The sequence below is a fragment of the Leiobunum rupestre genome, chromosome 2 (assembly GCF_980474605.1).
Source record: "Leiobunum rupestre chromosome 2, qqLeiRupe1.1.hap1, whole genome shotgun sequence".
In the NCBI taxonomy this organism is placed as follows: domain Eukaryota; kingdom Metazoa; phylum Arthropoda; class Arachnida; order Opiliones; family Sclerosomatidae; genus Leiobunum; species Leiobunum rupestre.
In genome coordinates this window covers 60,243,505-60,269,263 of record NC_143385.1, presented here as the reverse complement: position 1 = coordinate 60,269,263, position 25,759 = coordinate 60,243,505, and the positions used below count along the sequence as shown (strand labels likewise).

General features: G+C 34.6%; 1 protein-coding gene and 3 long non-coding RNA genes across 8 annotated transcripts in view; 1 reads left to right on the top strand and 3 right to left on the bottom strand.

The window, feature by feature from the left end:
* mri (BTB/POZ domain-containing protein mrityu) overlaps positions 1-25,759 on the top strand; it is a 320,586-nt gene that overhangs the window by 137,199 nt on the left and 157,628 nt on the right. The window lies entirely within an intron of this gene.
* Positions 1,039-24,824, bottom strand: LOC149958583 (uncharacterized). Its single transcript, XR_016478520.1, has 3 exons — positions 24,800-24,824; positions 1,551-1,637; positions 1,039-1,269 (listed from the first exon to the last, which is right to left on the bottom strand). It is a non-coding gene; the product is annotated as an uncharacterized LOC149958583 (long non-coding RNA).
* On the bottom strand, positions 3,042-8,151 carry LOC149958585 (uncharacterized). Its single transcript, XR_016478523.1, has 3 exons — positions 7,499-8,151; positions 5,460-5,708; positions 3,042-3,412 (listed from the first exon to the last, which is right to left on the bottom strand). It is a non-coding gene; the product is annotated as an uncharacterized LOC149958585 (long non-coding RNA).
* Positions 13,039-15,482, bottom strand: LOC149958584 (uncharacterized). The gene is made up of 3 exons (XR_016478521.1): positions 15,379-15,482; positions 14,730-14,844; positions 13,039-13,264 (listed from the first exon to the last, which is right to left on the bottom strand). It is a non-coding gene; the product is annotated as an uncharacterized LOC149958584 (long non-coding RNA).

Here is a 25,759-nt window from a genome sequence, read left to right as displayed (position 1 = left end):
TTAAGCTTGTGTTAACACGGGAAAGCAGTTTATAACTTGCTTCATAAGTAACATAAGATTATGTTACTTATGGTTCTTTAATAACTTGACCAAAAAGAATATCAATGACAACGTACTCTCGTTGCGTCCAACTGGAGGAATAGTTCGGGTAACCCTTCAATATATATTTTTATACGGCTTAACGGACACGTATTATTTTTAAGTATTTAATATCGCTTGATGACAAATTTATCGTTGAATTCTTATCAAGGTGTGTTAATTAATTTCATTTTGAATTTTTCGCGAAATTAATAATCGTGTTGTCTTTCGTGTTGGGTAAAGGAGGACTCGTGACGCTGCTATTTTAAATCAAATTGTTCTTCCTAATGGACCGATTGTGTTTGAGGTTTGGGGATAATTGCTCGCTGTTTTAATGCAATTGCAAAGAAGACTCATCTGTTTCAATTCAACCATTTGGATCAAATCGGAATAAAGTTGAATTTTTTACCTGGAAATTAGATCAAATATTAACTATATTGTATTCAATTGAATTTGGCCATGAATAAGGGTCAGGGAAAGGTCATGTTCAGATATATTTGATAATTTATCAAAATTCAAGGAGCTCGAAACGTATTTGATTAACATTTTTCTACAGTTCTTCAAATTCATTATTTAGTTCATTGAAAACTCGTAATTCATTAAACGTGGAAATATAAAATCTAAAATTTTTTCGCCTTAAATTATCATGAAATTTGAATCTTAAAAGTTGTTTCGTAATTAAAAGCTTTGTTTACGTTGATTAGTTACTGAGTTTAAAATCCTCTCTAATTAAGGAACAATTTTCGAAGTTCAGTTTCGGTTGACACCATTGTCAAAGGTAAAGTGCCACTTCGATATCTGGAAACCGACTGCCAGGCTATAGAGGGAGAGATTGAGTAGAGCTGCTCGGTGCGCTTCGTCGTTGTCTGTTTTAGGAATCTGTTGTACCCCCACGTCATGTCGCTGGAGGTTCAACTTATAAGGGTCATTTTAGATGTAAATTAAATTAAGTACTAAATTAGATTAACGAATATTATTTTTATTCCATATATATTTCGTCAATACATTATTAATCGCGTATTCGCTCTGAGGTTTTTAATTCATGTTTTAAATTTTCAGCGTATTGAACCACATCAAATTGACCAAAACAAACACAATTCGCCCATTTAAATGGAACGTTCCGCAAATCCACGCCGCTCGTAGTGAAACAAGAACAACCTTCTTCACAATCACTGTCTTTTCTACATTTTACTACGTCAATGGTGTTCTGTCATTAGTATTAATTCAAATTATGGTTGAAAGATAATCGATATCGTTATTGGAATTAAATTAATGAACCGCTATTATTAAAAGGAACGATTTAGCGCGAAAACGTGGACCACGCCCTTTCAAACCAAACACAATAAGCAATACTATCGCTATCCGTTGAAATACTGAACTCTCGGTATCGGTTAGTTTATCGCCCGCCGGGTTTAGAGATAATCGGTTTATCGTTCAACCAAAAATATTGACCAATTGTAAAATATACTTACTATTCGGATTATCTGATGCCTGCACCATAGTGTGGTAGATGGTCAACAAAATCAAAGCATTAGTCACAATTGAAGATTTCATCGTAGCTGAAACAATGGTTTGTTCAAGAAAATGTTATTGATATATCTGTAATACACAAACCTAGTAAGATGGGTTGAAAAATGTTTAAAAAATGAACTTACTGCCTTTTGTTGTCGAGAAAACTTCGCTGATCGTTTGTGGCTTGAAAGTGTGAATGTGATGTCTGTCTGCAGACTTCAATTTATAAAGATTCGCAAAGTGTCACCAATCTATCTTGTTCGTACTTAACGTTAATTGCATTTAGTCTTGAACGTTTTTCACCAATCTATCTTGCATTCTGATAGGTGTAATTAAGTGACTCGCACAATTACTAGAATTCAATGTAGTCCTCTGTAAAATTTCAACGCGGGGACAAATAAGCTATTGAAATTCTCTATAACGATCTCGTACAGCTAAACCAAGGTTTAAGACAGAATGGTACAATAAAAAGCCATTTTAAGTTCGTAATCCACTTCTTTGATTTAGCAGTTACTCCCAGTCCCCAGAAACTATTTTTTGGAGAGGTTTATTCTGCTGGAAAAATTGGGGGAATCCTCCAATTGGTAGCTTTTCCATGACGTCATCAAGCCCACGTTTTTTGTTCCAATGTGCGACTACTACGGCTAGAGCTTGTCCGACTTGTTCCGGGCGTAAAATGGCACGTGTGCTTTAGATTCCTCGCCACGAAAGCAAATTATAATATTATTGGATCATTCAATGTTTCCGCAAAACGATCTCTTTTACAGGGTGAAGCTTCTGGTGCCGTGTCTGATGAAGCGTTGATTGACAGCAGCTTTCCCGCTTAAGTGTTAGAAGATCGCCGAATCACCCTGTACAAAGCGTTTATAAATTTATTGTACGTTGGTAAAAATCGCAAATTTTCAGTTTAAAATGACGCTTTAGTCTGTGGTCAAGTTGTGGTTTGTTACAAATTGGTCGCATCTTCCGAAATAAGCTGACAATACTAAAGTGTAAGTTGTGGGGTTTAATCATTTTTAAAACTACCACTGCTGATTAATGTGGGCGATTTTTCAAAATATGGGGGTGATTTCCATCGATTTATTATAATTTTTGGTTAATTTTCAACGATTTGCTTCAGTGAATTACCTTTATTACCCACGGATTTGTACATCTGATTACTGAAGTTAATCGAGTAACTTCCTATATTTGTGTAATTTATCGGGCTTCAATTGTTGCAATTAATATTCTAATATCAAATTCTACAAGATTTGAAATATTCGAAATTCCACCATAAAACGAAGTATTTTCACTTTCTAACTACTTGAAATCTATATTTTCCTGTAATTTAAATGGAATTTACCCCACATTTTCCTGTAATTTCCATAGAATTTATCCTTTATTTTCCTGTAATTTCAATGGAATTTATCATATTTTCCTACATTTTTTTTATTTAATCAGCTAGGCTAATACCCTAGGCTTCACTTTATGTCCAAGTCATATAGCGAGTCTTAATGTCTTAAATTCAGGTGACCGGGTCACAACGCTTAGAAGAGTGGTTTTCTGTGGTCACCCTGGCTTTGACAGATCATGAAGAATGTCCGTGACCGGGCAGACACTATCGGCTTCCACTATAGAGATGATGACATCACGTGAAAGTTACCACTAGATTTAGGAAGGGACTAATTATACTAGAAAGGACAAGTGCTATTACTTCCCTGAATGCTGGGCCGTGTTGCCATCTCAATATTAGATATCTTCACGTCTGATTGGGTAGAATACTCTTATTTGATCATCCACGTTTGTGAAGCAAACCTTCATTTTTCACCATCAATGATGAATACTTATAAGTTAAATATAAAATAAATAAATAAATAATAATCAGCTAGGCTAATACCCAAGGCACCACCTTAGGTCTAAGTCATCAAGCGACTTTTGAAGACTTAAAATCAGGTGGCCGGGTTACAATGCGTAGGACGGTGGTGGCAAGCCCTCATGCCACGCGAGCCAACAGCTCCCTAAACTAACTATTAACACTGTTAAAAATTACTGTTAAAATTACAGGTATTTTTTCCTGTAAACCTAGCAAGTAAAAACGTGTTCTAGACAAGAGAAATATAAAGTACCATTAACAGTAAATTTTAAATTGCTGTGGTTCCAACATGAAATTTCCCATTACGTTTACGGTAATTTAACAATAGAACTTTATTATCCTGTTGTCGCAAAAATTATGCTTTGGCTATAGGCCTATTAATTCCAAATATTAGTTACTACATGATTATTTTATATAAGTGACCTAAACAATTGTTACATGATTGGCAATTTTAAATTTAAATAGATAAAACTAAATTATTGCTGAACTTTTTTATTTGAAAAACATGATACAGCAATAGAATCAAACCAGGTTATGTGAACAAAATTATTAAAACATCAACAAGCTTAGAAACCTCACCAAGATTCTTTTTACTAAAAATACTTTTACAATTTATAAAATTTAAAGTTCAAATTTTCAAATCAATTAATAAAATAAAATCTGTCAACGTTCATTAAACTTGTATTTCGGTGAAATTAAATTACAAACGTGAATTTTCTGCTATTTAATACTTAAAGGGTTAGGTTTTCTTCGTCCTGTCACCCTTTAAATTTACTTTCCTGCCGCACAAATATCCTGGTGGTAGGCCAACCGCAGAAAACCTTGGCCTACCACCAGGGTATTTCTGCGGCAGGGAAGTAGTAGTATATTTAAAAGCTCAAGCAATGTTTTTCCAAATTCATTTTAAACTAATCTTAAAACAAGCTTCCCCAAGTCTGACTATCTCTGTAGGGTAATAATAAAATAGCTAAATATTTTTTGGGTTCTGAGTGAAAAAAATATATATTACAGTATTAGTTTGGCTAATTATTTTTTTTCATCTGCTACCATACTCAATGGGTGAACATAGAATAACAAAGGTAATTTTCCACTTTATTTAAAGGCAACTTATCTTACATTTCACTATTAAAACACTGAAGCTTCTTTCATTGCGATTACTTAATTACATGCAATTTGTTTTCCGAGAATTACAATTCTAATTTAACAAGCAAAAAAACCAGGTTCGAGTCAGAATAGCTGTGCAAATTAAGTACTAATAACGTAGAAAATGTTTTTGGTTCAATTGACCTGATGAAAAAGTTGCATATGTACTGGACTGATGGAAGCTTCAGTGTTTTCGGAGCGAAATTGAAGGGAAGCTGCCTTTAATTAGCTTTATAAGTCTTGTGTTCACCCATTGAATATATTAACGAGCGAAAATTTCATTTATCAAGCTTTTATTAAGTTTGAGTTTGAAATTTTGGTATCCATCGTCGTGTATAATATATTTCACAGCTAAAGCAATTTATTTCCAACTTCGTTTGAATCATAACTTAAAACAAGTCTGACTAGGGTAATAATGAAATAGCTATGCTAAATTTTTTTAGTTTCAATAATTGAGATTCTGGATGAAATAATTGTAAATAATACAGCATTAAGTTGGCTAAGGGTTTTTTACCTGCTATTTTCCTTCAAAGTGATAACTATAATATAAACAAATTTATCACTCAGAATCATAATTATTGAACCCAAAAATATTTAACACTCTATTTTTACCACAGACGGCTATTCAGACTTGGGGAAGGTTGTTTTCAAGTGATACCACGTGGTGATACTTTAATTACTGTTAGGTGCAAAATTTTAAATTATCGCGTTTAACGGGATAATTTAAAAATTGACGCGTTATTGCGTTTAGCCTAGGCGATTTGTTTATACCAAATCAAGAATAAATTAATACATTCTTGACCAAATACACAATACAAATACATTATTAACTTAATTATTACTTTAAAATAATAAAATTTAAAATTCTACTCACTATTTTGTATTTGATGATAATTTGTGTGCCGAGATACGATCTTCTACAATGGCACCACGGCAAAGCCGTTACTCTTTGAAACTAGTGAAAACTGCAACCTCCATAAGATGGCGGGCTCAAGCCGTCGGTTACACGGTATTACCGAAAATTTACTGTTAATATAACGGTTAATCGACGAACAGAACTATAGCTGTTGTCTACAGCAACTATCTAGTAACTCTAACGGTAAAAGTTGGTACTGGAGTTTACCTGTTAAAATTTAACAGGAAGCTACAGTAATTTTTAACAGTGTACCGTTAACCTCAACAAGTTAGTTAGTTTTCACTATACATTAAAAATGTAAAACATTTTATTATTGAAATCTTACCGTACTGGAATTATCAACCGCTTTATTATGGTTACCATCAGCCTAAACTCTAAATATACAACCGTAGGTAAATGAATCTTCAAGGTCACCCAAGCCGTTATTATGGCTGCGGTTGGGTACGGTCATAGTTACGTAAGGGGGAAGACAATGTGGCACCCGCGTGTACTTCAATCACGTTGAGGTGCGGTGCAACTTAGATCAATTATTTTAAAAACACATTTAAACTAAGATGCGCGCGTCCTCGGCAACAAGGGCGTTTTTTGCTTATAAAAGTTTTTCCAGTCTGTTTTTTTTTAAATAAAATTAAGGTAGTCGAGAGTATAGTTCAAGGCACGTGCATATCAATTTTCAGAGCTGTACACCAATTTCGAACAATTCGTTTATATTTTGTAATCATGCGCTCTCACTATTAGGCTCTCACTCTTTTTACTCTTTTTACTCTTTCTGTGCAGCCAAAGTTAATGTTTTTACCTCTCCTAGGGGACATAGTCCCGTGGGATGGGTTTTAAAATAAAATAAAATATTTTTACAACATGTGTATGGGCCTAGTTTTGATGAAAAGTAATTTTTTTAACTTGTTACCCGATAAATATCGACAATATTTGGTCGAGCCTCTGAACGGTAATGCAACGTTTTATGCTTCTCCTCTGTATTTATAGAGGGGAATGTTGTTTTTATTTTCGACTCTGCCGTTGGAGTGGGTATTGGCGTAAGTCGGAATGGCACCCCGCTAAACATTGAATTCCCTTCAACAGCGCACGATAGAAATTTAATTGGGCATTAATTCCATCGGTATTAGTTCCCTCTCTCTAACCATGTCAGCTGCCAATACCTCCAAAGGGGGGTGTTCGCCCCTCAAATGAATAAGATAAGACCCAAAAGGATGTGAACTCTACCTTGGCGTTCGTTAAAATATATACTGAGAGCTAGTCTCACATTAGATTACATATCCTACTAGTTCGAATAGTATTAGCAGCGATCCATTTAGTCTATGGTTTGGCGTGAGGTTTTTGCTTCGATTTACTTTCCCATAATTCGCGAAAGGTTTCATTAAACATAGTATGGTACTGTCACACTTTTGGGTCTTATGTCGCTTTTGGTATTAGGCTATCACTCTTTTTACGCGATAATTGTTTCAACTTTGAGATATGGCGAAACAAGTTTTGATTATCCTACACAACAATTTTCTGTGCAGCCAAAGTTAATTTTTTGACCTCTCCTGGGGGACATAGTCTCCTATTATGGGTTTTAAAATTAAATTAAATAAAATGTTTTTACAACATGTGCATGGGCCTAGTTTTGACGAAAAGTCATTTTCTTAATTTGTTCCCCGATAAATATCGACAATATTTGGTCGAGCGGGTGACCGGAAATGCAACGTTTCGCGAATAACAGTATTAAAACTACCAACAAAGCAGAGAAAAAATAGTGGCTCGTGTAAATACAGGGTTGCCGCCATATGTTGAAAACCTGGAAATGTCAGGTAATTTCAATATGGGTCTAAAGGATGGGCAATTTTATTTCGGTTGCAAATAGGACTACTTTGCTGATTAAATAGGGAAATGTTTCGAACAAAATTACCCCGTAAAATCTCCGCAGATGATCAGGCAACCCTGTAATAGGTATTAAGTCGGACCAGTAACTTCAAAAGAATGCTAGTCGCCACGCTTACCCCAATATCGCCTGCTGGCAAATTTCCCTTCTGCCAAAGTGGCCAGAATCAGGCTGATAACAAGGAACTTCATGATTGCTTTTCAACTATCCCGAATGTGTCACCTGTTGAAAAGAGCTATTTACTCACATTTATTTGGCATCGTCCTTTTCCAACCGATTTAGTCCATCAACGACCTTCCCAGTAGCCATTTAAAGCTCTCATATCCATTCTAGCAAGAGCAGACAGAGCTAGTGAAAAATATACTAAATATTTCACCTTCCGCAAACTCCTGTCATAGTTCCTAAACGTGTTTAATCTTATTATAGCGCCATCTCTAGATTGGGTTCTAAACCACCATTTAGAAATTCTAATTATTAGTTCAGCAATGAATCTAGAGATCGGCAGTCCTGTGGCAAAGCATAGTAAACGCCATTTATTTTGGAATTTGAGTGACGTGACTTCTTACTGGTAACTCTCTTTGAAGATTTTTTCGTGGGGTTGGAATTTTTTCAGTAGGTGTACAAACCGCATTAACACAACTAACTCTCAAAATTGGCGTTTACTACGTTTTACCATGAGAAAGAGAGTCGTCGCTATGACGGGCAGTGGAATCATGTTGTTTAAGCTTGTGTTAACACGGGAAAGCAGTTTATAACTTGCTTCATAAGTAACATAAGATTATGTTACTTATGGTTCTTTAATAACTTGACCAAAAAGAATATCAATGACAACGTACTCTCGTTGCGTCCAACTGGAGGAATAGTTCGGGTAACCCTTCAATATATATTTTTATACGGCTTAACGGACAAGTATAATTTTTAAGTATTTAATATCGCTTGATGACAAATTTATCATTGCATTCTTATCAAGGTGTGTTAATTAATTCCATTTTGAATTTTTCGCGAAATTTATAATCGTGTTGTCTTTCGTGTTGGGTAAAGGAGGACTCGTGACGCTGCTACTATAAATCAAATTGTTCTTCCTAATGGACTGATTGTATTTAAGGTTTGGGGATACTTATAGCTTTTTTTTAATGCAATTGGAAAGAAGACCCATCTGTTTCAATTCAATAATTTGGATCAAATCGAAATAAATTATAAATTTTTACGTTGCAATTCGATCAAATATTTGGTATTCAAATGTCGATATAATTGAATTTGGCCACGGGTCAGGGAAAGGTCAGGGAATTTAAAATTGCACTTGAAATGTTCAGATAAGTTTGACAATTTATCAAAATCCAAGGTATTCAATGTTATCTCGAAACATCTTTGAAACAAATTTACTACAGTTCTGTGTCCAATTCTGTTATTTATTTTAGTTCATTAAAAACTCGTCGTTCTTTAAACGTGCGAATAACCTTTTTTTATTAAAACATAACCTGTATGCTAAAAACAAAGATGGAGAAAATTTCAACGATTTCCGTAAATATTTCGAGTAACGGATGCACTTATGGAGCGTACTTATGGACTTACGTTGGATAGATGAGCTCGTGGCATATTTAAATGCATTGTTTAGGTTGATTCTGAGTTTATAATCCTCTCTAATAAAGGAACGATTTTTGTAACTGTAGTTTCGGTTGACACCATTGTCAAAGGTAAAGCGCCCCTTCGATATCTGGAAACCGACTGGCGGGCTATAGAGGGAGAGTGTATGTAGAGCTGTTCGGTGCGCTTCGTCGTTGTCTGTTCTAGAAATCTGTAGTACCCCCCACGTCATGTCGCTGGAGGTTCAACTTAAAAGGGTCATTTCAGATTTAATTTAAATAAAGTACTAAATTAGATTAAAAGGCGATTTCCTCGCCATGTTCTGTTTAACGAATGTAGAGCTATATTTTGCCTTTGGGCAACATTTTCTTTGATCTTTAATTTAATTAATTTATTAAAACTCGAAAATTCGCTTGTAGATGAACTTCGGTAAATCTCGAAAATAAGAGTGTATTTAGCAATTAGTGATGACGAATTTTCTAACAAACTTGAATAATGGAAAAAAGCACGAATCAATGCTACAATATTTCTCGCGGAAAGAGTCGTTCCTTTGTGGTTTCGGCACAAAAACCATGAGTGCATCGTCATTTTTATTTTCTTTCACTTAAATAACTTGGGCACATAATGGTCTCGATAAAATGTGAAAAAAAAATTATTACGGTGAATAGAACACGTTGAGCTAAACTTTCTGGTAGAGGTCTCGAGACTGGAGACCAAATCTCCCAGTGGAAGTGGGAGGACTGGAGACTGGAGACCAAAAGTCTCTCCGACCTATGCTATAAGGAGCCCAAATACGTGAAGCGTCTGCTAAGTCTAGCTTCCCTTCGAGTAGTTTCTTCCACCACCGCTATGAGCGCCACCGTGGTTTCCATTGTCAACAAGGGGAAAAATTTTAGTTCATTTCGTAAAAACTTGATTTCGCTGCAGTCGGTTTCTGGCCGCTTAGCGTCACGAGATTCGACCTGAATTCTTAAAGCGCTTGTTGACGACTTCCGGGTGCGGCGCGGTTCCTGTGACCAGCCAGTCTATACGTTCCTGCAACGCCCGCGTAGTGGCTTGAGAGTAGGACGAGCGAAAAAAATTGGCAATGCCAACGAGGCGGAAGTGCTATAAGAGCGTTGCGGGAATGATGAGGGCTGGTCAAAGGGACCGCGCAGCGCTGCTAGTTATTTCATTTCGAAACACGCAACGACTGATTTTTTCATTAGGTGTCATACTTATTGAAATTACGTTACTTATTGTGTGATTGTACAGAAATTATATACGATAAGTTAAGTTAGAATAAACCACCTATGGACTGGGAGAAGGATGATAAAATACGCGAAAAAGTAGATAAGTCCATAATTAAAAGGGATAATATAGCTAAATCCTAAACAAATTTGAAGATATTTAAAAACTTACTAATAACTCGTACTCCACCACACTCCCCCCTTTTCGGCTTTCCGTTGCTATATGCAACGCGTTTTGAAATTTTTAATGTTTAGGCTTAGGGCCTGGTGCAGAGACGTTTTGCGATTCCTGTTAATTTTAACACGATCGCAATTTAGCGATTCAGATTTGGCGAGCTGTTTATTTGGCGATCCTCGCAATCGAAATCGCGGTGCAGAGACGTTTTAGCGATTCCTGTTAATCGGCGACGCTGTTATTTTTCCAAATTTTTTTAACCAAGTAACGGACCAATGGGAGAGCTCCATTTCTGACGCAAAAAGCTATCACGTGGTTATGTTTGGTTTGTATTTTGACGATGAAATCCTGGCTCTTCTAATTAATAATTTCCTAACTCTAATTATATTATTAGGTTTTATAATTTTTATAGTTAAATCCGTTATTTTATTAAAATAAATTTATATAATATAGCCACGAAGGGAAAGCAAAACAGTTTCTGAAGAATGAGAGGTTATCCAAAATCTTTTTTAAAGCCTTAAATAGTGCATGAAAATTAGTTTCTTCTGATTATATCATTTTCTTACTCTTATTATTTATTAGATTGGTTGCATTTATTACACAGTTTAATGGTTTTGTTATTTTAAAGATATATTTTTATAATATGGTTGGTACATCAATAAAATAACGAATTAAAAAAAGATGCATTACTATTATAAGCCATTATTTTCCGAAAATGATTCTGTTAGAAAATGAGCCGTATCATTTGGTTTTTAGGAAAATATTTATTTAAAAACTTAGCTGATAGCAATTAAAATAAAACTAGTTATAACATAAATCAATAAATAAAAAAACAGCAATTTCACGAGGTTACAAAAAATGGTAATTGTCTAAAGCAATTTCTAGCGAAATATCCTATATTGATCACACGTAAAACAATGGTCCTAGTATTTGATAAAAGTTGTTGTTCTACCTAATTATCTGGCATTTACATAGCCTAATCCAGGTATAAATTGTAACAAATGATATAAGCGTGTAGAATTAACTGACGAACACTTTTAAGGTAATACATCAAATTATTGGCTCGGTAAGCTCTTGATGCATGCCAAATAAACTTGAATATTCCAATACAACTTTTATCGCAACTCCTAGTCTAACTGAGGATAGGTTTCTTCTCGGTAGATGAATTGGTATAAACGCTGGTTGATAGCTTAAGATCCTTGATACACTGAACCAATTCACCATGTCATTACCGACTCATTAGTTAAAACCCACTGCATACAGTACCAGCAAATAAGGATCTATAAATAAACCAAGGCTTTGAATACACCCAAAGTAGTAGTGTATAAGATTCCCTATTATAATTTATTCTTACCTGTAAAATTTGTAAGAGTGGCTGGCTTATTTTAGTGTTTCGTAAATCGTGATTGTTAGGCCTTGGCTCTGACAATAATTGGACAAAAACATTTTTCGGGAAGCGATAATGAGCTAGAAACTCAAATTTTAATAATTTAAAAGATTCTGACCTATCGTGTTGTAAAATTTATCTTATTAAAGTAGGTAAAAAGCGTTTACTTCTCAATTTATTTCCCGAGCTCTTTACGTAACACAATCTGCCATTATTTTTGCGAGCTTTTCGGCGGCTAGCGACTGCCCAAGACCACTCGCAAAATAAACAGAGCGACTTCCTGTTATTTTTGCGAGCGAGATGTCTCTGCACACCGATTCGGCGCGAAGTTCGATAGCACGCGCGTTTTCTGTTAATTTGGCGATGAATCGCAATTTGGCGATTCTTAAAAATGTCTCTGCACCGGGCCCTAATTTCTCTTTTCGATTTGATAGTCGCCAGCCAGATTTCCCGCACGGTACTGATGAGTCCCAAATAGAACGAAACCGGTCTACAGTTGGAATTTGGGGCTATTTAATTTATTTTAATTTTTCACTCGAAGATTTATTTGGTCCGAGTTGCGCATCGTTTTGTTCGCTCGAAGACCTATCGGTACGAGCTATATTATTAGAAAGTTTTTAAATTTCTTCAAATTCGTTTAATGTTTAGCTTTATTATCCATTTTCATAATGGACTAATCGACTTTTTCGCTTATTTTATCATCCTTTACAATGCAGGCCATAGGTGGTTCCTTTTAACTTAATTTAATTTCTTAGATTAACTCTTTCTTTAAAAAAATGTCAATAAGAATGAAAAGACAGAACTTAATCTCGTATTGTCCAACTGACGGAACAAGTCCTTAATCCTCATATCCCTTTGTTGGCTTAACTACACTTATTACTTCATAGCATTCAATGTCGGGTGATGACAAATTTACTGTTGCATTCTTAACAAGATGCAATTGCAATTTCATTTTATTTTGATGGTATTTTCGCACAATTTATTATCGTATTGTCACTTTCGTGTCGGCTATTATAAATTTTATTATATTATTGTTATTTCTAATTGTTGGATTTTATTCGAGATTTGGGACGAAATCCAATGTCCAAAATTGTGGTTGCCCTTAGAAATAAGACACATCTGTTTGTATTTAATAATTTTATCAAATCGGGATCAAATTTAATTTTGTAGATATTTATCAATTATTTTACATTTTGGATTCAAATTTGATCCTCGGAATTCGTGAAGAAGAATTTTCAGTGCACCGAAATTAACTAACTTGAATAATTGAAAAGGGCACGAAATAATGCTTTAATATTGCTTTATTTAAATTATATGACAAGTCGTTTTGAAATTAAAAAAATTTCCATGGCTCTCTGGGCTCGTGGAAGATTTCTTCTTCGGGGTCTTCTGCCTTTTTCTTGGCTTCCATGTCCTTCTTGTACAGCTGCTTGTTGCATTGGCAGTTGCGGTAGTACACGCTGCAATGACAGTAAGCGCCGCAATAGCCGGGATGCTCCCCTATGCAACCTAGAACAAAAAATAACGGAATATGTTAGAGGGGGTAGAAAGAAGGATTCCAATTCGACGAATTTCATGTTTTTATCCTTTTCCCCCGTAGTTATTACCGGAAATGAGGTTGTTATTTTGGGCGCTGCCGTTGGCGTAAGTCCGAATGGGACTCCGCTAAACATGAAAAGGCTGCGTATTAGCAAAAGCGACATAAGACCCAAAAGTGTGCCAAATGTCTCTTGGCGCCCGTTAAAATATATATTGAGAGGGGCAGCCAAGGCTTAAGGTTTTCGTGATGCTTGTTTCGTCTTTGACATCAAGCATTATAAAACAGTTTTCGTAATACACACCGCGATTTGAAAACGGAAGAAATATGTAAATTCAAAAAACAAATTTGTCCAACTCTTAATGATTTTGAATTTCTGTCTTATACATTGGATCTTTAAGCAATAAGGCCACACCAACCTCGCCCACTAATAAATTGGTTACCCCGGAAAACGAATCATGGGCTAATATTATGGTCTTGGCCATCTTGTTGCTACTAAAAGCGTTTTTTAATTATGAGGCTTAACCACACTTTGTTGGTGAACACGAGTCCCGAAGCAAGTTGCTCCGGGAGAAGGGATAAATATTTTTAGAACATGTTGGACACGTTTTGATCTAAAGCCGTCGTTTTCGCAACTATTATTCCGCGAAATCTCGACAAATTTTTCCATTGAGTTGGGAATAAATAGAGGTACAACTAAATCTGGCTAGCGCGGGACCAATTTCGTTCAATAAGGAGACTTTATCAACTTTATCGTTCTACCGTGGCGGCATCTGTCTCTAGTGGTGGCAGCTATATTGCAATTGAATTTTTTTCGCGAATCTGATGCGAAATTGAAATGTATGGTTTCTCGTAACAAACCAACCTTTGAAGTGGTTTAAAAATAATTTTATTCTGTCAGCACGATCCTTTTTAACTCAAGTTACGGTGAGTTAGCTAATAATTATTTATTTTTAGCCATATAACTTTACAAAATATAGATGGCGCTACCGCCTAATTATCAAGATGAATTTCTTAGTCTTCTCAGAACAGGTCCCGCGTAAACATGGCAACCGAAATCGTAATTGTAATTCTAGCAGTATTATTCCCAATTCAATGAATTTTTCTCGAACGTGTGCCCGAAAATTCTACGTTTCGCGAATTAAAGTCTTTCAACTACCAACAAAGCAGAGCTTTTAAAATCGTAGCTCGCGTAAATACATGATTGTCAAAGTATATTGAAAACCTCAAATTTGAGTAAAAATCTAAAAGTCAGGCAGTTTAATTTCGGTTGCAAATAGGAAACCTTTCCGAGTTAAATAAGGAAATTTTTCGAACAAAATTAGTCTCGGGAAAATCTCCGCAGATGGTCAGGCAACCCTGCAATAGGTCTTAAGTCGAAAAGGTTTGTGGAAGCCGGACCAATAACTTCGAAAGAATGCTATTCGCCACGCTTACCCCAATGTAGCCTGGGAAATATCTTTTCTGCCAAAGTGGAAATCGCCAGCGAGGTCAGTATCAGGCTGATTATAAGGAACTTCATGCTGGCTTTTCAACTTTGCGAATCTTTCACCTGTTGAAAAAAGCTATTTTATCACATTTATTTGGCATCGTCCTTTTCCAACCGATTTTGTCCATCAACGACCTTCTCAGTAACCATTTAAAGCTCTCATAGCCATTCTAGCACGAGCAGACAGAGCTAGTGGATAATTTGGTTTATTCATACTATTCTCTAGATTGGTTTCTAAACCACCATTTAGGAAGTCTGATTATTAGTTCAGCAATTAATCTAGAGATCGGCAGTCCTGTGGCAAAGCATAGTAAACGCCATTTATTTTGGAATTTGAGTGACGTGACTTCTTACTGGTAACTCTCTTTGAAGATTTGTTTCGCGGAGTTGGAATTTTTTCAGTAGGTATACAAACCGCATTAATACTTAAAACTAACTAAATTGTCAAAATTGGCGTTTACTAGGTTTTGCCATGAGACAGAGGGTCGTCGCTACGACGGGCATTGGAATCATATTGTTGAAGCTCGTGTTAATACTGAAAAGCAGTTAATAATAACTTTCTTCATAAGTAACATAAGAATGTCAACGACAACTTACTCTCGTAGTGTCCAATTGGAGGAATGGTTCGGGGAACACTTCAACATATCTATGTATACGGCTTTAAGGACACGTATTATTTTTCACCTTTTATATCGCTTGATGACAAATTTATCGTTGCATTCTCATCAAGGTGCAAACAATTGTAAATTAATTTATCATCTTTTTCGTGTTGTAAAGGAGGACTCGTGACGCTGCTATTATAAACCAAATTGTTCTTCCTAATGGACCGATTGCATTTAAGGTTTTTTTAATGCAATTGAAAAAAGGACTCATCTGTTTCAATTCAATAATTTGGATCAAATCGGAATAAATTATAAATTTTTACGTTGGAATTCGATGAAATATAGGGGGGTTTCTCGCACTAATCTTCCTATCTCGCTGTGGGCATTGGCCTGCAATTACCGCAAGTACACCTAAAAGAAATTGTTTATGCTTAAATTAATATAATGATTCATGAAAAATATTCAGAATTCATTTTTACCAATTGGTATTTCCAATACGTTCATTATTTCCCGCTACTATACTGGCTGTTCATTTTCATCTTCACTATCATCTTCATTTGCAAAATACTCCGGGGGGTCAACAAGTAGAGGCTCAAAGTTATACGGAACGGCCCCTAGATTCTCCAATTCTTCAGCCATAATTTCCGACAGGACCCTTTCTAAATTTAACTAAGTTTCATAAAGCAAAATAAGTCTTGGCCTTATATATTGGAAATCGTGGTGAAAATGATTGTTTACCTTATAAAATCGCGTGCGTTTACCGCTTGCCTAAAGAATAGATGTAAAAAAATATTTCTACCGATCAAAACGTTTATGTAAATTAGTTTGCGAATTTATTTATGAAGAAAAGTGTCATAACAAACATTAGGCTAAAAATCGCAAAATGCAGTGGCTCTGAACGTGCGCCTCTCTCATTGGTTGGTGTTCTAAAAGTTGAAAGAGGCTGTTCATTGGACGCTCGTACAGCCGCGAAATACACAAATTTCCGATAACTTTTTGGGTCGACGCGTTAGGCCCGAATTTTTCAAAGTTTTTATTTTTTTTTAAATGGATTTAAAGTATTTTAACGAATGAAATATTTATATAGGCTTAATTATAGATGGGGAATCGAATAAGAGTAAGTTATTTATCGTCTTCAGCATCCCTTTAATTGGAATTAAGGTTAACTTTTACTTTGGACGTATGGACTTCGTACTACAGAAGTTTTTGGTCGAAATACTTCGATATTTCTAGTTTAGAAAAAGTGCCAGCTGATTAGATTGTGGGTTAATTAGTTCTTTTCTACGTAATAAAATCCATGGATTAAACATATTTGGCAAAATTGATTTTAATCGGTACTTCATTCCGTAGCGGCAGTAGATTGTATGTTTCCAAGAGCTAATTAGCTAAGAATTCCCTTATAAAACTATTCTTTATCCCGACTAATATTTGGTGCTGACTGCTTGTGTCGTTTCTAGAGCAAGCTGGTAAATTTCTAAAAAATTATCCGAAATAAATTATTTAATGCCGTGAAATTATTTTAACGTTGACCTTATTGTTAATCATTTTAAACTGGTGCCTCACAAATAATTATATAAAATCATCTCTTCCATAAGCAGATATAAAATGGTGAGTTTTACGAAGTGAGAGCCTTTGAGTATTATTTTAACACATTTAGTTTTGTGAATGTATACGTAGTTAAAAGTAATATTGTTTTAGGGTTAGTAATTGAAAATATTTCAAAGAACCACTCCTGACTATACATATAAATTATTATTATTATTTTTTTTTATTAGCACACCGTACAGACGCCCAAATGTCCGGTTTGTCTAGAGCCTATGGACATCCCTGGCCTCTAGATCGATCCTAGGGATGTCAGCTGGATTTTTAATAGTTCATCTGGGGTTTTATTTTGGATTAATTTTGCGCCAGCAACGACGTCTTAGGGACGTTAATTACTATTTAATTTTAAAAATAATTTATTCACAGTAAATTTAAAATTTTCAGTGAAACTTTATTTAATAATTTAAAATATGAAATACATACAATTGTGAATTACAAAAAAAATATTGCAAACCATACATATTTTCTGCTATTTTAATTTTGAAAGCTATACATTAATTTATTAATGCATTTCAATAAATTATCGCTTTATAAATTTGAGCTTTCAGTGAACCCTTGACTGAGAGTGAAAAATAATAAAATGTAATGGGCCAAAGTGAACCACCCCAAGACTTACTTTTGGAGTTACAATTTCACTAAATAAACTACTGCTTTATAAATTAGGGCTTTAAGTGAACCCTTGAATGAGAGTGAACAATAATACAACCTAAAAGCAAAATAATAAAAAGTTATTGCCAAAATTTTCTTTGAAAACTGTGATTGTTCCGCTACTTTTCAAGGAGACCACCGCAAAACTTACTTTTGGAGTAACAATTTCACTAAATAAACTACTGATTTATAAATTAGGGCTTTAAGTGAACCCTTGAATGAGAGTGAACAATAATACAACCTAAAAGCAAAATAATAAAAAGTTATTGCCAAAATTTTCTTTGAAAACTGTGATTGTTCCGCTACTTTTCAAGGAGACCACCGCAAAACTTACTTTTGGAGTAACAATTTCACTAAATAAACTACTGATTTATAAATTAGGGCTTTAAGTGAACCCTTGAATGAGATGGAACAATAATACAACCTAAAAGCTAAATAATAAAAAGTTATTGGCCAAAATGTACTTTGAAAACAGCGAATCATCCATTCTTTTCAAAGCAGCTCAACCAAATAAACCATCAACTTTAATAAAAATGTTTAGTAATAATAGTTAGTACTATGTGATAGCTAACATTAAATATGTAAAAACTAATCGATCCAGAATGATTAATTATTATATAAGAAAGTTGTATAATTTAGCTATTACCGTATACGTACAGGGGTGCAAAGGCTTAAGTTTTTAAATGTTGATTACAATTAATTTACACAAGATTATAGTTATTTTATTTTTTAAATAATTCTTTATGTATAATTTAATGCACCACAACCAAATTTATTTACATATAATACGTTTATTAACACTGAGAAGATTTAAAACTTTTAAGGCGGTACCGACCAAAAATTTTATTTTCAAACTTTGGAACAGGGTTGCTCATGAACTTCCCAGCCGATAAGTAAAGCCGTCATGTCAAAAATGTTTCAATAAAGCAAAGCCTTCGGTAGGATTTTACCTACTGTCGAGTAAACCATGCAATGTATTGCGATTATGAAGTGTTTTATATTTTAAGTGGACAGTAATAACAAACTCGTTAAGCTATCGCTAGCCTCCCTAATACTGAATCTTGGGCATGAAAATCGCTTAAAATTTAAAAGTGAACAAAAAAGCTTACGTTTTTGATAGCATTAATAGTGCTTTCAAAGTCTATGGAGAAGCATGTTGGCCCCTTATAAAGATTCCACTATCGTGGAATCTTAATAAAATTAGATATCTTTTTTTATTTGGTTGAATAGGAATTCAGTTGATGGTAGGATATCAATACGAGTCTAGAAGGCGCTTAGTTCCTAATTATGTTAATATAAAACTCTAAAGCAGTGGCGTAGCTAGCATGGGTGACACCCGGGGCGGATATCATAGAGTGCTACTTACTAGTCTCTAGTTTATGTAAGTTTTGATTTTTCTCGCGGTCGGGTGTCTTTCCAGAATCACGCCCAAAAACGAAATGCCAATATTTCAATGCAATATTAATTGTTTCTAGTGCTCGGCATTATCCATCTTTTATCCGAGAAAATGTTGTATAAGTTTAAAAATTTATACACCGGGGTTATACCTAAAAGGATAATTTTCGGTCGGTTAATGATATATTTTAGTGAAAAAATTAACAGAATATAAATTATTTATTTTATTTTAAAAATGACATTTTTTTTTAGATTAGCAAAGCAATTCAATTATTTTTCTAATATGCTTCTTTTCGAATAATAATATTTCAGGAAAAATAATATTTAAAAAAAAACGAACAATCTTCAGCAGTTAGCTGCTCTTTAAATTAATCGTACCAAAACTATAAAAATATATCCTTTAAAAATATCTTTTGTTTTTGCGAGAAAGCTTATTTTAAAGCTCTTTTATAGAGCTATCTAATAGTGTATTTATATTTCGTGTTTTCATCCGCCCACATGACCCTTTAACCCCTCGAATGAGACCCCCCAAAAATAAAAATGTACACTTTGTCATCCAATAACCTGGTATCAATTCCAGTTAGGACTATATAAACTCCACCATTGAATTGGCCTTGCCGAAATGTGTAAGACTGTGTTATTTTGTTAAAAGATTGTGTTATTTTGTTAAAATAAAATATATCTATAAAAAGTTATTAAACTGAAATCGAGATAAAAAATGTGGGGTATCGGTTAAACTGTGTTTATTCTACAACTACTTCATATTTTTAGCTAAAACTACTTCATATTTTTAGCTAAAACTACTTCATATTTTTAGCTAAAACTACTTCATATTTTTAGCTAAAACTACTTCATATTTTTAGCTAAAACTACTTCATATTTTTAGCTAAAACTACTTCATATTTTTAGCTAAAACTACTTCATATATTTAGCTAAAACCTTGGATATCACCGTTCTTTTAGGCAAACCTATCAGTGTTTAAAATTTAAAAAAATCGATTGACCCATGGTGACATGATTGGTCGAAATCATATGGAATGACCCTAGTCTCTTACTTTTATAAAGAATTTTATCACGGATTCAGTAAAACGTTTCAGGAACTATTAGTCGTCTGTTTGCTGGTACTTTATATTTTAAAATTTCGTAACAATCCAAACGAAACCCAAATAGGAACTTGGCAGTGCTACGTCACAGTTTTTTTTTCAATAGTTTTTATCGTGGGGAGAAAAATGTTACCACAATGGCGGCCATGGCCAAAGCTACGGAGTGCCAAGACGCATATGTAACATAATAACTCATAAGTATGCCACACTACCTTTATTCCATTCAACAATCTTCACTAACGGTTTGTTTCACCACGAACCAGTAAAAAGGTGGACTACGTTAGATTTTAACCTTTTTATTCATCCTAGTAATTTTGGGAGTCTCACTATTGGCTACTAACATATTTATTTAAGCCAATGGAAAACCTCTAAATTGAGATGGAATTTTTTGCGTCGGAATTTTAGTCAGACCAATGCAGCTTTATTGAAATTTTTAAACTCGCTCGGTATGTGCGGATGAAGTTCAGTGGCGTAACTAGGAACTCCGCCCCCCCCCCCCCCCCGCGAAAAACGACTCGAGGCCCTTTTAAATAGCACCGATTTTAATCTTAAAGTTTGGGGGTCCCCTAGTTCTCGCCCCCCCCTCCCCGCGCCGCGGGGTCTGCAGGGGCGCTATTTACGCCCCTGATATTGAAGTTAAATTAAGAGTAATTTAGAAAAATAAAAGGTTGGGGGAAATGACCAATAAGTGATCGCTTTCCGAAAATGGAACAAGTCGTCGAAGTGGAATATTCCACCAGCGTTATTAAAACCCATATCAAGCCTAGAATAGTTAGGCCTAGGCTCAAAAGAGTCTGCAAAGACTCCAACCTTGTTGATGAAAAGCTCAACCTGAATTTCAACTACTTTTTCCAATAAACCTGCTTCTTTTATTTGACAATGCAAATTTATTTTAGAACGTGAGTCTCCGAACTTCATTAATTTGCAAATTAATTACATTGACAGAACTTGACACTATATTGTAGTACATTTTAGCTCCTAAGCCTTGGTTGTTCAAACAAGTTTGTTTACTAAAATAATGGACGTTGGTTTATCAGAAGTAGAGCTAGTGGCATACTTATGAGTAATTATGTTACATATGCTTTAAGGTACTAAAAGTAACGCTAAAAGAGTGAACAATAAATTGGCCAGGACAAAGAGAATAATGAAATCAATGTCAGAAAATTACATACTTTAATGTCTTATATGGTCGCGTGTCTTTTTCAAGGTTACCAACAAACAATTAGTTTATTGTTTATTTATACGGATCGACACGTCTTACTTCGAACAATCAGTAGATAAATAATCTTTTCAATTTGTGAATTCCACGTTATTACTTTTTCGCAACAAATTTATGTTCGGATGAGCTGTGTCGCGTCGATTGGTTTCAACCAAATGATATTGCCTGTGCTGTGTAATTTACACGCTGTATTCTCGAGAAATTGAGGGGAGATGTCGGCCATGGCTCGAAGGAAAGCCTGAAAAGGGGGGGAAACTAAACTTAATTGAGAGGAAAATGTAAAAAGCTACATTTATGTCCGGTTATAAGGCTAATAATAAGCAGTTCGGCTAACACCCTTGTCACCACCACTGGCCCGAGTCATCTAGAGACTTTTAAAACCTTTGAACAGGTGGCTGGGTTACAACGCGTAGGAGGGTGGTGGCAAGCCCTGCACGCCAAGTAAAGCAACAGCTCCCTACACTCGCTAATAGAGTAGAGTCAGTTGAGGCGTGGTTTATTTTTTCGTCTGCTTATACAGAAAAGCAAAGACGATATAGCTATTCTTGAGGTTGTATATTCTATGGCCTACTAGGGAATATTTTCGGACGCCATTTTGAGCGCGTTTCTCGAATGGGTTACCATTAGAAAGCTGCTACGTCAAGTTTGTTTTAAAAGTAATGCCTTTAACCTGAATTGGACAAAATGATATTCTGCCAATCACAAAGCTGCCACATTAAAGACAATCCCTAGAAGAAAATGGATTTGCCCGGATTGTGGTACGTGGAATGGAATTAAACAAGCTACGAAGAAAAATAGACTACAACTTTAGTTTTCTTTGAAATAAGTTTAATATCTTAGTTAAGGAATTAATTTTTGTTTTTAAAAATATGTCAGATTTTAAAGTTAGACAAAACAATAAAAACTTTATCGTAAAATTTAACAAAACTAACTTAAATTATGCAATAATGGCTGGAACCATTGGGTGAGGCTATTGGCATACTTATATGAGTCGCGGAGATATTATTTAAATGATTTTCATCTAATGATTGGGTGGTTTCAAATACACTCGATATAATAGATGATACGTTATTGCCAAAAGTAACGATTAATTTTTTGATAAATTTGTAAAACTAATCGGAAAAACATTTTACGTGTAATACATGTTTTTTAATCATTTTCCGAAATATTAACCGGTAAAATTCTTTGTTTACATTTTTTCCCCGAAAAAATCAATTGAAACCCCGACCTCTACTTTCTCTGTTGGTGTTGATGTTGTAGCTGGGTGATGGTTTGATGCTGAGTCATTTAGTTTTGATCGTTTAATCCTTCGATGGTAACGTGCAACGTTAATAGGAGTATGAAGTGTAACTGTGTCTGCGGAACTTCCATTACCAATCTGGACTTGTTTTGTCCTACAGCTTGGCTGGGTCCCCGAATAAAATACTCAGTTTAATAAAACATAATTAAATCTAGGAATATAACTGTTACCCGAGTAAAATTGCCTAGAACACACCCTAAATTTAGATAGCAACTCTTCGGTTTCGTTAAGCCTTAGCTTAACTAGCCATTTATTACGCCTATGACTGGATAAATCTTCAGTTTGAGTACCTTGATTTCGGATTACACCGGGAATAGAAAAAACACGAAGAGACACAATTCTTGACACAACAGCGGTTATGCATTCTAGCCATTTTAAACAAAAAAATGCGCAATAAAAGGCGGCAGTCACAACATGATTTTATTAAAATATTTCCCAGTAGAAGGATAGATGGCTATACCCAAGGTTCGTAAAATAGGGAACTATAAAAGGGGTGCCACACGTCAGGGAAATCAGGGAAAAGTCAGGGAATTTATAAATGGCCCTAAAAAGTCAGGGAAATGTCAGGAAATTTATAAATGGGCCTAAAAAGTCGGGGAATTTTAAGAATTGGTAAAAATTAAGGGAAAAGTCAGGGAATTTAATTTTATCTGGGCACTTTTTGAAGGTAATTTAACTCAAGATCTATGACAAATTCCACGATTATCATTTAGTTCCTTGAATGTTTGGCTAATTTTTTCAACATTGCAATAACCTTTTTACTGAAATATAAGTCCACGTAAATTTATTAACTTCTGATAAAAGTAAAATATAAAAGAAACATTTTGGCCCCACGTGACTCTTCAAAAGACATGTTTTAGAGGAAGCATGGACGAACTGCCGCGTAAAAAACAACAATGGCTTACTCCTCCCCCCTTTTACGTAAGCAGGATAATGAAAAAGACTGTTAGCAATCAACTTTTTGACCGAGAGCCGAAGATAATATTAAATTCAAATCAATATTTCAACTTAGTTTTTCGAAACTATCAAAAATTAAGTTCCACCTAACCTACAAAAATCTATCTCGTTTAAATTTTTTTCGGTAGATAGCGACCTCTATCGCTTTCAAATCAAATTTCACGTGGCCTGTAAAAATGAATATCATTTAAATTTTTTTCAAAAGATGTCGATACGTGTCCTATCCCATTAAAATCAAACTTTCGTAACGATAAATATGCGGAATTAACTTTTTTTACGGTATTCTGAAACCTATCAAAATCAATTTTTCTTTGTATAGAATTTTTTGTGTTAAAAATCATATCAAAATTGATCAAATTTTAAAGAAAATTTCTTAAATCGATCAAAAAAAAGTATCAGATTCAAAAAAGATATGATAGTGCCCATCTTTGTTCGACGCCCTTTTAAATACCAGCCAAGGACCATATAGAGAGTAGCTTGTACGTCCAAGATCCATGTATTACTACTCAGCGAATCGCTGAAAGAATTTGATCGAAGCATCGACTATCATTCGTTGGATCTGGCATTACGAAGATTAATTTCAAAAATGTCCCAGAAATGGATCAAAATGGTTGAAGCCTGATACTTGTCTAGAATATCTTGAGGTACTTTTCCAGACAGCCGAAGTAATTGTGGGCTGTTAATGGCACCCGTGAAGAGTATGACCTCGACGTTGGCTTTGATACTACATCGCCTTCTCTAGATTGGTTTCTAAACCACCATTTAGATAGTCTAATTAATAGTTCAGCAATGAATCGAGAGATCGGCAGTCCTATGACAAAGCATAGTAAACGCCATTTATTTTAGAATTCGATATAGTTATTTTTTTATTTTGAGTGACGTTACTTCTAACGGTAATGTAAGTCGAACTTACTTGAAGATTTTTTTGTGGGGTTTGAATTATTTCAGTAGGTGTACAATTCGCATTTACTCTTACAACTAACTCTAAATTTTCAAAATTGGCGTTTATTAGGTTTTGCCATGAGACAGAGGGTCGTCGCTATGACGGGCAGTGGAATCATATTAATGAAGCTTGTGTTAACACTGGAAATCAGTTATTTGCTTAGAAATAACTGATTTCATAAGTAACATAATATTATGAAACTTATGCTTCTTTAATAACTAAGCCAAAAGGGATGGAAAAAACAACTTACACTCGTAGTGTCCAACTGGAGGAATAGTTCATGGAACATTTCAACATATTTTTATACGGTGTTAAGAACACGTATTATTTTTCAGCATTTAATATCGCTTGATGACCAATTTATCGTTGCATTCTTATCAAGGTGCAAACAATTGTAAATTAATTTCATTTTGAATTTTTCGCGAAATTTATAATATTTTTCGTGTTGGGTAAAGGAGGACTCGTGACGCTGCTATTTTAAATCAAATTGTTCTTCCTAATGGACCGATTGTATTTCAGGTGTGGCGATAAATCCTCGCTGTTTCAATTCAATAATTTGTTTCAAATCGGAATAAAGTTGAATTTTTTAAGTGGGAATTAGATCAAATATTACGTATTTTGTATTCAAATGTCGATATAATTGAATTTGGCCATTTGGCCATGAATCAGGGTCAGGGAAAGGGTCAGGGAATTCAAAATTACACTTGAAATGTTCCAAGAATTGTGAGAATTTTTACAAATTTAATGGATTCAATATTATCTCGAAACATCTTTGAAAAAAGATTTACTACAATTATGTGCCCAATTCTCTTAATTCTTTAAACGTGGGAGTAAACTTTTTTGTTCAAACATAACCTGTTCACTTAAACCAAGTTGAAGAAAATTTGATTTCCTTTGTAAAAAAAAATTATTTGATGATAATATGATGATAATTGTGTCCTTAAAAGGTCAGAAAAAATCTCCATATATGGCCAGGGAATCTGGAAATGTTGTGGCATGTTGTTCTCGCTGGAAAAGCATATACTTTTGGCTATTACATAACTTCTCATAGCGATCTCAACAACTATTTCGAGTAAATGATATTTTGGAGAGCGTGATTATAGACTTACGCTGGATAGATGAGGTCGTGGCATAATTAAATGCTTTGTTTAGGTTGATTAGTTACTGAGTTTATAATCCTCTCTAATTAAGGAACAGTTTTCGTAAATTC